At 49.9% G+C, this 12,978-nt stretch overlaps 1 long non-coding RNA gene across 1 annotated transcript; it reads left to right on the top strand.

Annotated features, from left to right (window-relative positions):
* Positions 1–9,156: 9,156 nt before the first annotated feature.
* LOC306804031 lies at positions 9,157–11,408 on the top strand. Its single transcript, XR_013774790.1, has 2 exons — positions 9,157–9,261; positions 9,727–11,408. It is a non-coding gene; the product is annotated as an uncharacterized lncRNA (long non-coding RNA).
* The last annotated feature ends 1,570 nt before the right edge of the window (positions 11,409–12,978 follow it).

The following is a 12,978-nucleotide window of genomic DNA, read 5'->3' as shown; positions in this document are numbered from 1 at the left end:
ATGGGTACAGAGTCTCTAAAGACAAAGTACAGATTGCTAAAGAAACAGTCGTCTATTTGGGACTTGAGATATTCCGGGGACACAGACAACTCAGCAAGGAAAGAAAAGAAGCTATCTGTCAACTCCCAGAGCCTCATACAGTGAGAGAGATGCAAGCTTTTCTAGGAGTGGTAGGTTGGTGTCGTTTATGGATAGCAAATTATGGACTCCTAGTAAAACCCGTATATGGGGCATTGAAAGCAGCCAAGAGAGGAATTATTCCATGGACTGAACACACTAGAGCAGCTTTTAAACAGCTGAAATGCTCACTGATGTCAGATCCAGCACTGGGACTGCCAGATCTAACTAAACCCTTTGAACTTTTTACATATGAGAGACAGAATATGGCTTTGGGGGATGCTAGCACAGCGTCTCGGAAACCAGCGGAGAGCTGTGGCCTACTTGTCTAAACAGCTGGATAATGTTGCACGAGGTTGACCAGGGTGCCTAAAGGCCGTGGCAGCCACTGTCATTTTGATCCAGGAGGCCCGAAAACTTACCCTTGGATGACATACTGTAGTGTATGTACCCCATGCTGTAGCAGCTGTCCTTGAACAAAAAGGGGAACATTGGTTGTCCAGCAGCCAGATGCTGAGATACCAATCACTGTTGTTAGAGCAAGATGATGTTACCTTAAAAACAACTTCTATTGTTAACCCTGCTATGTTTCTGTCCTCTATTTTAATTGACAATGAGCCAGAGCATGACTGCTTGCAGATAATTGAAGAGGTCTATTCCAGTCAGTCAGATCTGAAAGATGTACCCATGGAGAATCCAGATTGGGATCTTTTTACTGACAGAAGCAGCTTCATGAAAAATGGTAAAAGGATGACAGGCTATGCAGTGACCACACAGGACAAGGTGATCGAGGCAAAGGCCCTGCCAAGCAGACATGTCATCACAGAAAGCTGAACTGATTGCACTAACAAGAGCCCTAGACCTGAGTGAGGAGGAAAAAGGTAAATATATGGACTGATTCCAAATATGCGTTCAGTGTTGTCCATGCCCATGGAGCTATCTGGAAAGAAAGAGGACTTTTGAATGCTCAAGGTAATCAAATCAAGCATGCTGAGCAAATACTTGCCCTCTTAGAAAGCATTAAAAAGACCCACAGAAGTAGCTATCATGCACTGTAGAGGTCACCAAAAGGGGAAAACTGCTCCAGAATTGGGAAATTGTTTTGCTGATAAAACAGCAAGAAGGATTGCAGAAAAAGGTATTCTTGCAGTAATTCTGCAAAAAGAGATTGATTTGTCAGGGTACACCCCAAAATATGATCAGGCAGATCAAAAACTAATAAAATTTCTTAAAGCTGAAATTACAGAACGTGGGTGGGCTGTTACCCCGATGAACCAGGTGGTAGTCCTACCCCTGATCCTTCGGGAATTAGTCCAGAGGGAACACGAAACCACACATTACGGGGTTGAAAACCTTTTGAAACATCTAAGAAAGGTAGTAATAGGAAAGGGAATGATTGATATGATACAATTGGCAGTAAGTAAATGTGAAATTTGCTGTAAAAACAACCCTGACACAAGAAAGAAGGTTGTATTAGTAACAAAAGCAGGAGATCTTCCTGGGAATTACTGGCAAATAGATTTTGCGGAGTTACCACGGAAAGAGGGACACTGGTACATACTGGTATTAGTTGACACCTTCAGTGGATGGCCAGAAGCTTACCCCTGTCGCATTAACACAGCCAAGGAGGTGGTGAAAGTTCTGCTTAACCATATCGTTCCGAGATTCGAGGTTCCCTTGGGAATATCATCAGATAGGGGACCACGCTTTGTTGCTACAGTGGTTAAAGACATTAGCCGGATTTTATGAATTACTTGGAATCTGCACACACCTTATAGAACCCCAAGTAAGTGATAAAATCAAACGTATGAATGGGACTCTTAAAAGACAAATTAGTAAAATTTGTCAGGAGACATCCATGACATGGGTTCAGGCCCTACCTATAGCTTTACTAAGAATTCGCATCCAGCCGAGGCGGAAAGATAACATCAGTCCCTACAAAATACTGTATGGCAGACCATGTCAAAGTCCACATATTCCAGGTGAAATTCATTTGAAGGGGAAGTGTGATTTGCAGTATTATTTAATGGCTTTAGGTTCTACTTTACAGAAGCTTCAGAGTCACATGGTGCTATCCAGACCCCTAGGACTAGACACACCCACACATCCATTCCAGCCTGGAGACTGGGTCTATGTGAAATGGTGGGACAGTGATCCTCTGCAAGCCAAGTGGAAAGGACCATTTAAAGTCCTGCTGACAACCTTTACCGTGGTCAAAGTCGCGGACAGAGGACCCTGGATTCACTATTCCAGAATTAAGAAAGCCTCAGCTCCTGAACAATTGTAACAACAAAGACTACAAAGACTGACATTAATGATAACATATTTTAAGTGATTCTTCCTTTGTGTTTAATTACTATTCTTCTTTGCATAATAGTTGATTGTGTAAGATATTATTTTGTTAGATGTTTATTAAGTTCACTTATTAGTATGTATTTGTTATTAGATACTTATCTAATGTTAAATACTTATATTGTTATTGATTGTTAGATTGTTAGACACTGATAAGTCCTTAAGTTTTTGTTGTTAGTGAAATTGACAAGTTTAGAATAGAGACTTGACAAGGTATAGAGGCCTTGTCAAGCCTCTAAAGGGGGGAATGATGCCTTAAGATGCAAGTTTTCTGTTCTGCTTGGTATGCTTTCCATTGTGCTTTAGGGTGATAAAGGTGAAATAGTCCGATACCAGCTATGGACTCAAGGACAGTTGTCCTCAGGCTCCAGGCCTTGAGTATAAACAATATGAGAAGCGGACGATTCGGCCAGGAGAAAAGGGAAATGACATTCTACAAATTGAAACTGTTGATTGGATGGCCAGAGTTTAAAATAAGAGTGTAAAATCATGTGACCTTTTACTCTCTTGCTTCCACCTGAGAGCCACTCGGACAGGGCAGGGGCCACGCTGTGGCACTGTGCAGCCAGGGTGTGGCCTTTGCAGGCCTTTGAATAAATACCCATTTTATTTCCCCTAACTCTGTGTGATCTCTGTTCCAGCTCCAAAAAGCAACAGTTCCTCCTGCCCAAGTCAATCTCTAGAAGTCCCCGGGCAGTTGGTGTCCATCAAAACCTCCCAAACACCAACATTCGGCCCTGAAAATGCCTCCCAAGAGTTCCTGAGAATGGTCCCTCCCCTTTGTGTTCAGGGATTCCCCCCTGTCCCAGCTGCTGGGGGTCACGCGTGTATTGGGGGTCCCCCATCTACCCGGTGCCCGCCCTCCCCAGGCTGCTGGGAGTCCCAGCAATTTGAAAAGCTCCCCCCTCTTCCCTCTCCCCATTTAGGGATTCAGGGGGATTTTGGAGTCCCGGGGTCCCTTCTCCGCTTATTCTCTGCTTTGGGGTGCTGGGGGTCCAAGGATTCCCCCCTGCCCCTCTCCAGGCTGTTGAGGGTCCTGCCAATGGCGGCGCTCCCCCCTCTCTGGGCTCCCCACTTTGGGGTCCTGGGGGACACAGGGCTCTGCTCCTCCAGGCTGCCTCTGCTGGCAGCTGCCACCAGGACCCCCCAGTGTCCCCCCAAGGGGCATTTTCTACTCTGCTCTGGAGTTCTGCATTCTCCAAACATCGCTTCAAAAAATCCCAACCCAGGGACCCCCTGGGATATCTGGGCTGAGCTCCCCCTCCCCGGTTACCTGTGGGGGCGATGGTCCCATGGATGGGGGATCTCTCAATTCAGGGAGTGCTCGACCTCATTCCTCCTTCCCCTATTCCTGATCCACATTTGTCTTTCCTTTTCCATCCCTCCTCCTCCTTCCTGACTCCCCCGTCCCTCCCCTACTTCCATCCCTTCTCGCTCTCCTCCTTCATCCCTCCTCTCCCATCCTTCCTCGCCAGTAGCAGCGACACCCTCAGTGCCCTGTTCCCGAGCCCTCGCAGCCTGCGGGAGGAGCGGGGATGGAGCCAGGACAGGTCTGGATGGGCAGCGCGGGGCTCTTGGCTGCTCCCACCCGCTGGGGCCGGGGGGAACCCGGCCCGGGGAAAGGGATAGGGAAACTGGGAATCTGCAGATCCAAACTGGGGCTTGCTGGGAACCCTGGGGGGTGACTTCCAGCCCTTGGGTCTCCTCTCAGGAGATCCGGGAACACAGAGAGGAGTGGGGGATCCCAGGAGTGGCACCACTGGGAGGGACTGGGCTGTATTGCGGGATCTGGAAGCTTCCTGGGGACACTGGAAATGACTGGGAGCATGTTCAGGGCAACTGAAATATACTGGGAGTGCCTGTGACCTTACTGGTGTAATATATAATATAATGTAATTAGTGTAAAGTTGAATTAATGTAGAATAAGCAATTTCTGTATGAGTAAAGTAATAAAAAACTTAAAAACCAAAAGCTGCAAAGGGAGGAACAGGAATTGCTTAAACGCAACACTGTAACTACTAATAAAAGCTGAAGGGCTCGAGTTAGCAAGACAATAGATGTAGCCGTAGTGGAGATGGCTCTGTCCAGAGAACACCCAAAAGATAAGAGCCCAATAAGCAGCCACAATTAAGGTAATGAGAGCCATCAAGAAAAATACATCTGAATGCCCGTTTCCAGCAAACCAAAATCTGTAAGTTACATCTCAATTCCACCTTCCTGTAAACATGAACTTGCCTTCATCAAAATTCATCATCTCCCAGGATATGGTTTTAGACAGCTCAAGGCAGTGAAAGAAAACTACATGAATATGCTGAACGACAAGAGAAGACAAAGACCTCCGCTCCGGGCAAGGAAAAACTGTATAAAAACTGGACTAACTAAAGACGAGAGTTTGAATCATTGTGTGTTCACCTGATGCCAACCCCGGGCTCGGCATTGTCCTTTTTGATTGTGGCTATTGAGGACCGTGTTTCAGGCGCAAAATAAATATCGCTTATTTGAATCATATTTAATACTGCTTGATCTCATTTTTATCTATAACACTGGAGTGACTGGAACCACACTGGGAAAAATCAGGACCATGTTGGGGAGAACTGGGACCACGCTGAGGGACACTGGGAGTCAGTTGGAACTACTAATCTGTACTGGGGGAACTGGGCATGACTGGGACCATGTTAGGAGAAAATGGGATCATCTGTGGAGTGACTGGGACTGTGCTAGGGGCAAATGGGGGAACTGGGATTACACTGGGAGGAACTGGGAGGAAATGGAACCATGCACAGAAATACTGGGATCATACTGGATCATACTGGCAGCAACTGAAACTGCATTGAGAGTGACTGGGAGAGCCTGTCAGCAACTGGTATCAGTCTGGAATCAGCTGGGGACAACTGGGAGGGACTGGGGACATAATGGCAACAACTGGGATACACTGGGAAAGACTGAAACCACAGTGAGGAGAAATGGGAGCAACTGGAACCACACTGGATGATAATGGGAGCAGCTGTGCCCATGTCAGAGTCATACTGGGATCCTACTGGAAATGGCTGGGATCATACTGGGAGTGACTGGAATAGTACTGGGAATATCTGAGATTGACTGGGACCACACTACAATCAGACTGGGAGTGACAGGAAAAGTCCTGGCCACAACTGTAACCATACTGGGAGTGACTGGGAACAACTGGGCCCACACTGGGAGTGACAGGGAGTCACTCTGGGCATGTCTGGAAGAATACTGAGAGGATCTGGGAGTGACTGGCATCTTACTGGAAATGACTGGAACCATAGTGGGAATGACTACAGGTCCTACTGGGATCATCCTGAGAGCCACTGGGACTGGGGGAATGGAACCTGGCTGAGGGTTACTGGGAGCAACTGGGCCCACATTGGGAGGAAAATGTGGACACATTGGGAGAAACTGGGATCAACTGGGAAGGTACTGGAACAATGCTGAGGGGACTGAGGCCATGACAGGGATCATACTGGAAGTAACTGGGAGTATGGGACACTGACAGAAACTGGGATCAGGCTGGAGACAACTGGGAGTAACTGGGGAAGGCTGGAATCATTCTGAGACAACTGGAACTTTACTGGAGCAACAGGGATGTAATGAGAGTGTCTGTAACCAGAGTGGGGGGACTGGAACCAGGCTGGGGGCAACAGGGAGATAGTGGGTCAATGCTGAGAGAGACTGGGGCTATTCTAGAGATCATCCTGGGAGGAACTGGGAACAGCTGGAATGATTATGCCAGCAGCTGGGATCATCCTGGGATCACAGTGAGAGCAGCTGGGTGCATTCTGGGTGAGACTGTGATCACACTGAGGGTGACTGGACTCATACTGGGATAGACTGGGAGTGGCTGTGAACAACTGGAATCATGTGGAAAGCAACTGGGAAGAAGTGAGAGTGACTGGCAGCACAGCATGCTGGGGGTGACTGGGATATACTGGGAGAGACAGGGAGTCACAGGGATTACACTGTAAAAATCACCCCAGATCCCCCCAACCCCCCTAATCCCCTCAAATTGCCCCAAAATTTTCCCAAAATCCCTTGAACCCCCAAAATCCTTGCCCCAACCCCCCCCGCCCCCAAGAACATCTCCCTGTGGGGCTGCAGCCCCTGGCCTGCGCCATGTCCAGCAGAGCCCCCAGACCCAACTGGGGCCAGGGGGTCCCAGCAGAGCCCCGGCCATGGCCAGGGCCACCAGCCACATCTGGGGGAAGCGGTGGGGGGGGGTTGGGGGGATTTAGGGGATTTCAGGGAATTTGTGGAGGGCTTTTGGGGGAATTTAGGAGGTTTTTGGGGGATTTGGGGGGATTTTGAGAGGATTTGGGAGGATTTCATAGGGACTCTGGGGAGATTTTAAGGAATTTTGAGAGATTTTTGGGGGATTTTGGGTGATTTGGGGCAATTTTGGGGAGGTTTTGGGTGATTTTGGAGGATTTCAAGGGGGAATTTGGGGATTTGGGGGATTTGGGAGGATTTGGGCAGGATGTGGAGGATACCAGGGAACTTGTTGAGGGAATTTGGAGGGATTTTGGGTCCATTTATAAAAGATTTTGAAATTTTCAAAAGATTTGGGGGGATTTTGGGGAAAATTTGGGTGGTTCTGGGGCAATTTTGGGGCAATTCTTGGGGTGGTTAGGGGGGGTTCAGGGCTGTTTTGGGGAGATTTCAGGGAGATTTGGGGGAATTTTAGGAGATTTGGGTGAAAATTTGGGAGATTTTTGTGGGATTTAGGGAGATTTTTGGGAGATTTGGCGAGATTTCCGAGGATTTTGGGAGGTTTAGAGGGATTTTAGGGGGATTTTGGGAGGAATTGGGGGGGTTGGATGGGATTTTGGGGGTTTTGGGGCAATTTTAGGGGAGATTTTGGGATTTTCAGGGGATTTTCAGGGGTTTTGAGAGATCTCTGGGGGTTTGGGGGAATTTGGGGAGATTTGAGGTGATTTTGGGGGAGTTTTGGAAGGATTTGGGGGGATTTAGGGAATATTGGGGGATTTTGGGCTTTCTCCAGACTCCCCCCAGAACCCCTCACACCCCACAGCCTTCTCCCCACCGAAGCCTCCAGACTCACTGGGCCTGTCCTGGATCAGAGGGGCTCGTACAGGTGGAACAGGAGCCACTTTGTCATGATCCGCCCAACCCGAGCGGGAGTCGCAACTGGTTCTTTTATGTATCTCAGAGTGCAAAAGACACAGCAGGGGACAAAACTAGTTTACTTCTACAGAAATGCACTTTATTTAGTGCCAACCAAAATGCAATAGTGGGACAAAGAGAGAGAGAGAGAGAGAAAGACAGAAAGAGGGGTTGGGATTATAGCTACCAAGACGGGCAGACGAATCCTCGTGGAACCAGCCAATAGATGTCTGTTGCCATCTGGGGAGATCTCAGGGGTCTCCTCTGAGAAAGTCACTTTTATATTCCTTTCCCAAAGCGAGTGGCTTCTGGCCAAATGGTGGGAAGATTTATGGACTATTGTATGTGAAGATCGTTACGTGGGGAAACAGGTGGAAACAGGACGCTTCAAAGCACACCAAACCATCTTTGTTGTTATGGACACACACAGGGTAATCCATACTGACCAGTCCATTATTCTTCCATCTGTGGGAGCTTTGTTGAGTCAGCGCCCCGTGACCAGTTGTCATGAGAAACCAGTCCTGGTAGGCATCACCTGCGGAACAGTCACTTGGCGTTCCTCCCATCCCTGGCCAGCGCAGGCCTCAGACGAGGGTCGTTGGGCAGAAACAGACGAGAGGCTCTGACGGACTCTCACACCATCCCTGGTTCCAGTCTCGGTCTCTCTCCTATACTCCCAGCTCCTGTTCCTATTCCTGGTCCCGTTCCCAGTCCCACTCCTGTATTCCCAGTCCGATTTTCAGTCCCAGTAGTATTCCTGGTCCCTGTCCCCATTCCATTCCCATTCCCTCTCCCTATTCCCGGTGCCTGTCCCCATTCCCAGTCCTCATTTCTGGTCCCTGTCCCCATTCCCAGTCCCTTTCCCCATTCTCATTCCCTGTCCCCATTCCCTGTTCCCATTCCCATTCCCTGTCCCCATTCCCATTCCTTGTCCCCATCCCCTATCCCTATCCCCGCTCCCTGTCCTCATTCCCTGTCCCCTTTCCCGCTCCTAGTCCCCATTCCCATTCCCTGTCCCCATCCCCTGTCTCCATTCCCGTTCCCTTTCCCCTCTCACAAGACGCCGCCGGAATCGCTCTGGCCCTCCCCGGCGTTCATGTGACCGGGGAAACCCCGCTCTTCTCCCGATCACCAATCACAGCGCGCGGCCACTCCTGTATTTGCGTAACCACGCCCTTAAGCCTGGCCCCACTTGTCACCGGTTCTGGGTTCTGTTTCTTCCCAGCTGCCTCCCGGTGCTCCCAGTACAAGCGGTACTGGGATGGAAAGCACTCCCAATTCCTTCCTGGGCTCTCAGGATCGCTCGCGCTGCTCCCAGTACCGTTCCCAGTGCTCCCAGTATCAGTCCCAGCTCCGCATGGGGCAGGCCGCTTTAGAGCCCCCCAGGGCAGAGCGCGGCACCTGCCCAGGCCAGGCTGGGAGCGGAGAAGTAGCGGGAGGAACAGGAGGAGCGGGAGGAACAGGAGGAGCGGGAGGAGCATGAGGAGCGGGAGGAACAGGAGGATTGGGAGAACCATGCGCTTCCCCCGCCTGACCGCTCAGCCCTTGTTTTTCCCTTAAACCAGGATTTCCCATTCCTAGACATTGGCCCCATGGTGGAGGGGCAGGAGGCCGTGAGGAAGAGGAAAATGGCCCGGGAACCCCAGGCAAGTGAGGAGGAAGTCAGTGCCCCTTTTCCCCTCTGTCCTGCTCCATCTCCCAGCCCAGCACAGCCCTGGCTGCAGGACAGCCCCACTGCTGACACCGTTCTGCCGGGGACAAACCAGGGGGGACTCCTTCCCCTTCCCTCTGGCACGGAGTAAAAATCCCATCCTCTCCTTGTCTCCCTCCCCCAAACAAGGAGCTGCCTCTCCCTTGGTGTCACCACACCCACGGTGGCACCTCCATGGCCACCTGTCGCTCATCCTGGCACCCCTGGATGTCCCCTGTCACTGCCACACCCCTCGTGGGTGACAGGCACACAGGGGACACCCAGACCCTGTTCTGTCTCCTCCCACGGCCAGGGCACACCACGGCCCCTGCCAAGCTGCCCTGTAAACGCCTCCCTTGCAAGCAGCCAGTAAGGAAGGGCAGGGAATTGCTACTGTGACACTTAAATGTAGGGTGTTTTTTTAGTTCATCCAAAGAAGTTGAGGAATATTGTAGATGCTGTACTTATGAGGAGTGGAATGTCTGAGTCCACCAGGCTGGAACAGCTTTATTCTGAAGTAATTTCAGAGAAGCTCTGAATGTGCTGGTGGGAAGGGCCTCATCAGGATCATTGAGTCCAACACCTGCCCCTGCAGAGGACACCACAACAATTCCACCGTGAGCCTGAGAGCACTGTCCAAATGCTTCTTGTCCCAATACAGACTTGGGGCTGGGACCACTTCCCTGAGGACCCTGTTCCAGTGCTCAAGGTCCCTCTTCTAGGTGAAAAACTTTTTCTTGATATCCATCCTAAAGCTCCCCTGACTTTGCTCCAGTCATTTCCTTGAGTCCTGTTCCTGCTCATGAGAGTGAAGAGATTGGTGCTGGCCCCTACACTGCCCCTCAGGAAGATGTTGAGGAGCTCAGTGAGGTGTGACCTGAGTCTCCTCCTCTTCAGCTGAACAAACCAAGTGTCCTCAGCTGTTCCTCAGAGTCCCTGCAGACCCTTCCCCATCCTTGTGACCTCCTCTGGACACTGTGTAATGGCTTCATGTCTTTTCTATGTTGTGCTGTCACTCAGGGTGAGGCCACCCCAGTGCAGAGCAGAGTGTGACAATCCCCTCCCTGGCCCAGCTGCTGATGCTGGGCCTGCTGCCCCAGGACATGGTGGCACTTTGGACTGCCAGGGCACTGCTGACTCATGTTCCACTTGCCCTTGGCCAGGACCCCCAGGTGCCTCCCTGCAGCTGCTCTCCAGCCTCTCCTTCCAGTCCATACACCAAGGCAGGGGTGCCCCATCCCCGGGGCAGAATCTGGCACTGCCCTTGTTGAACTCCACACAGTTGGTGATTGCCCATCTCTAGTTGTGAAGTCTCTCTCAGAGCTTCTCTGCCCTCCAGGCAGGTGACAGCTCCTCCCAGTTTAGTGTCATCAGTAAATTTACTGATTATCTCTTCAAGTCCTTGTTCAGGTTGTTCAGGAGGATGTTGAAGCTGGGGGGCTGACAGGGCTGACAGTGGAGCCCTGCAGAACCCACTGGTGACCACTGCCAGCGTGGTGTCACCCCAGTCACTGCCACCCGTGGTGCCTGACCCCTGAGCCAGCTGCTCACCCATCCCACAGTGTGTTTATCCAGCTGTGTGCTGGACACTTTGTCCAGAAGCATTCTGGGAGACTCAGAACCAAAAGCTTTGCTGAAATCCAGAAAGATTCCATCTGCTGGCTTTTCTGCATCAGCCGAGTGGGTTTTACCCTGTCATAGAAGGAAATCAGACTTCACAAGCAGGACCTTCCCCTCATGAATCCTCACTCACTCTGACTGATGCCTGTATTGTCCTCCAGGTGTATTTCAGTACTTCCCAGAATAAATTTTCCATTATTTTATTGGGTATTGAAGTGAGACTGACTGGCCTGGAGTGTCTGAGGTTCTCCTTCTTGTTCTCTTTGCCAATTGGGACAATATATGCCAGCGTCCAGCCAGCTGGGACCCCTCAAATCCCATATGTGTGCTCTGTGTTTGCTCTGACTTCTCCAGGGGAAGCAACCTGCTCACACCTGCATGTCTGAGCTTCTATTCTCCTCAGGCAAACCCACTCTGAGGGCAGTAATGGTTAAAAGAATAATTAAAAATATTTCCCCATTACACGCACAAAGTCATTGCAGATAAAGCAATCTGTTCAAAATCTCTTTAAGGTGGGACTCACAGGGCACAAGCGAGCTGCCACGATAGTCAGGTTGGGAAAAACAGTCTTAATCATGTCTGTATTTAGTAAAAAATCCCAGCTTCGGGGGAAGTTGAGGAATGTGTTATTCCAGAGGGAATTGTCTTAAGTGGACATGCTTTACTTGTTGTTCTTTGCAAAGTAAAGATAAGGAGTCTGTCACATTCTGCTGTTTAAGTTAAATTGTCTGGTTACATTTCAGGGATTTTGGTGGCTCGGAAACAGTTTGGTGCCATTTTGTGAGCATTTTCTTCCTTGTGCATTTCTGTTCTGTGTTTGAGGAACTGTCTCCCGTAGGGAGTTTTTCCTATAGAAAGCAGGAGTTCTTTATTTGGTTGGATATGTGGGGCATAACTCCACCAAGCTCACTCACTGATAATAGAAAATGCTTCTGTTTCTATACTCTATTCTATATACATATTCACCAATTTTCCTGGAATAAACTTACATCTGATAATCCTTTCCCCCAAAATCAATATCATGTTTTCTCTTCCCTTTCCACACATGTTCTTTTGTCCTGGTCCTCTTTGGTGGTCCCTGATGGTTGGCAACCTCAAAATCACACCTGAGCTGGTCAAAGTTGGCACAACTGGGCTGATTGCTTTCCAGTTCTTCCTACAGAAAAAGTGTTGTGCAGTTCCATAGGCCAGTAGGTTTTTTGAAAATAATCATTGTATTAACCTGATGCCTTTTCCAGGGCTTCCTAAAAACAGAGGCCAGACAAAATTAAGGGAATAAAAAGCAGTTGCATTTACTGAAGGGTCTTCAGGTACATCTTGGGCAGACAAAGACCCACCAGGGGCTACACCCAAAAATGGACAGAAACCTTTCCCGGAAACAAAGGAAAACCAGGAGAACCTCAGTCAATAACCACTGGTCAGGAAAATTCAGGGGGAGCCATGCGGGGATTTGAACTCAGGGGGATCCTGCTGGGGTTGGGCAGCCCCTGCAGCATCTCCTCAAACACCCCCAGGCTTGGGGGCCTTGGTGTCCTCACCCCCCACCTCCATCCTGGGGTCTGAGGAACTCGGGGTGTCCCTGTCCCCCATCCCTGTGCTCCAGGTGATCTCAGGGTTTTCTCCAGGTTGGGAGTGGCCAAAGCAGCCGCAGGGTTTGGGGCTTGGGCTCTGCAGGAAATTTTGTGTCTCCGCTTCGGTGCCATGTCCAGGACTTCAGGTCCTTGGCACGTGAGATTTCCCTGAGTTGGTGGTGGGAAAACCTGGGTTTAGGTGGGAAAAGCCGGGTTTAGGAGGGAAAAGCCGGGTTTAAGTGGGAAAAGCCATGTTTAGGAGGGAAAAGCTGGGTTTAGGAGGGAAAAGCTGTGTTTAAGTGTTGCCTTTGGACAGTGGGTGAAACATTGGGAATTCTGGTGCTGACAGGGGTTCTGCAGCTTCCCTGGAAATTTCCTTTGCTCTGCTCTCGATGAATCTGAAAGAGCCACAGTCAGTTTGGGGTGAGCCCAAGACTCAAGAGAGATGGAAAAAATGTGAGAGAACCCAGAGGCTGACTGGGAACA

This window comes from Erithacus rubecula (assembly GCF_903797595.1).
Source record: "Erithacus rubecula genome assembly, chromosome: 6".
NCBI classification, from domain to species: Eukaryota; Metazoa; Chordata; class Aves; order Passeriformes; family Muscicapidae; genus Erithacus; species Erithacus rubecula.
Note: the sequence above shows the minus strand (reverse complement) of the source record. Positions and strands in the feature narration are given on the sequence as shown.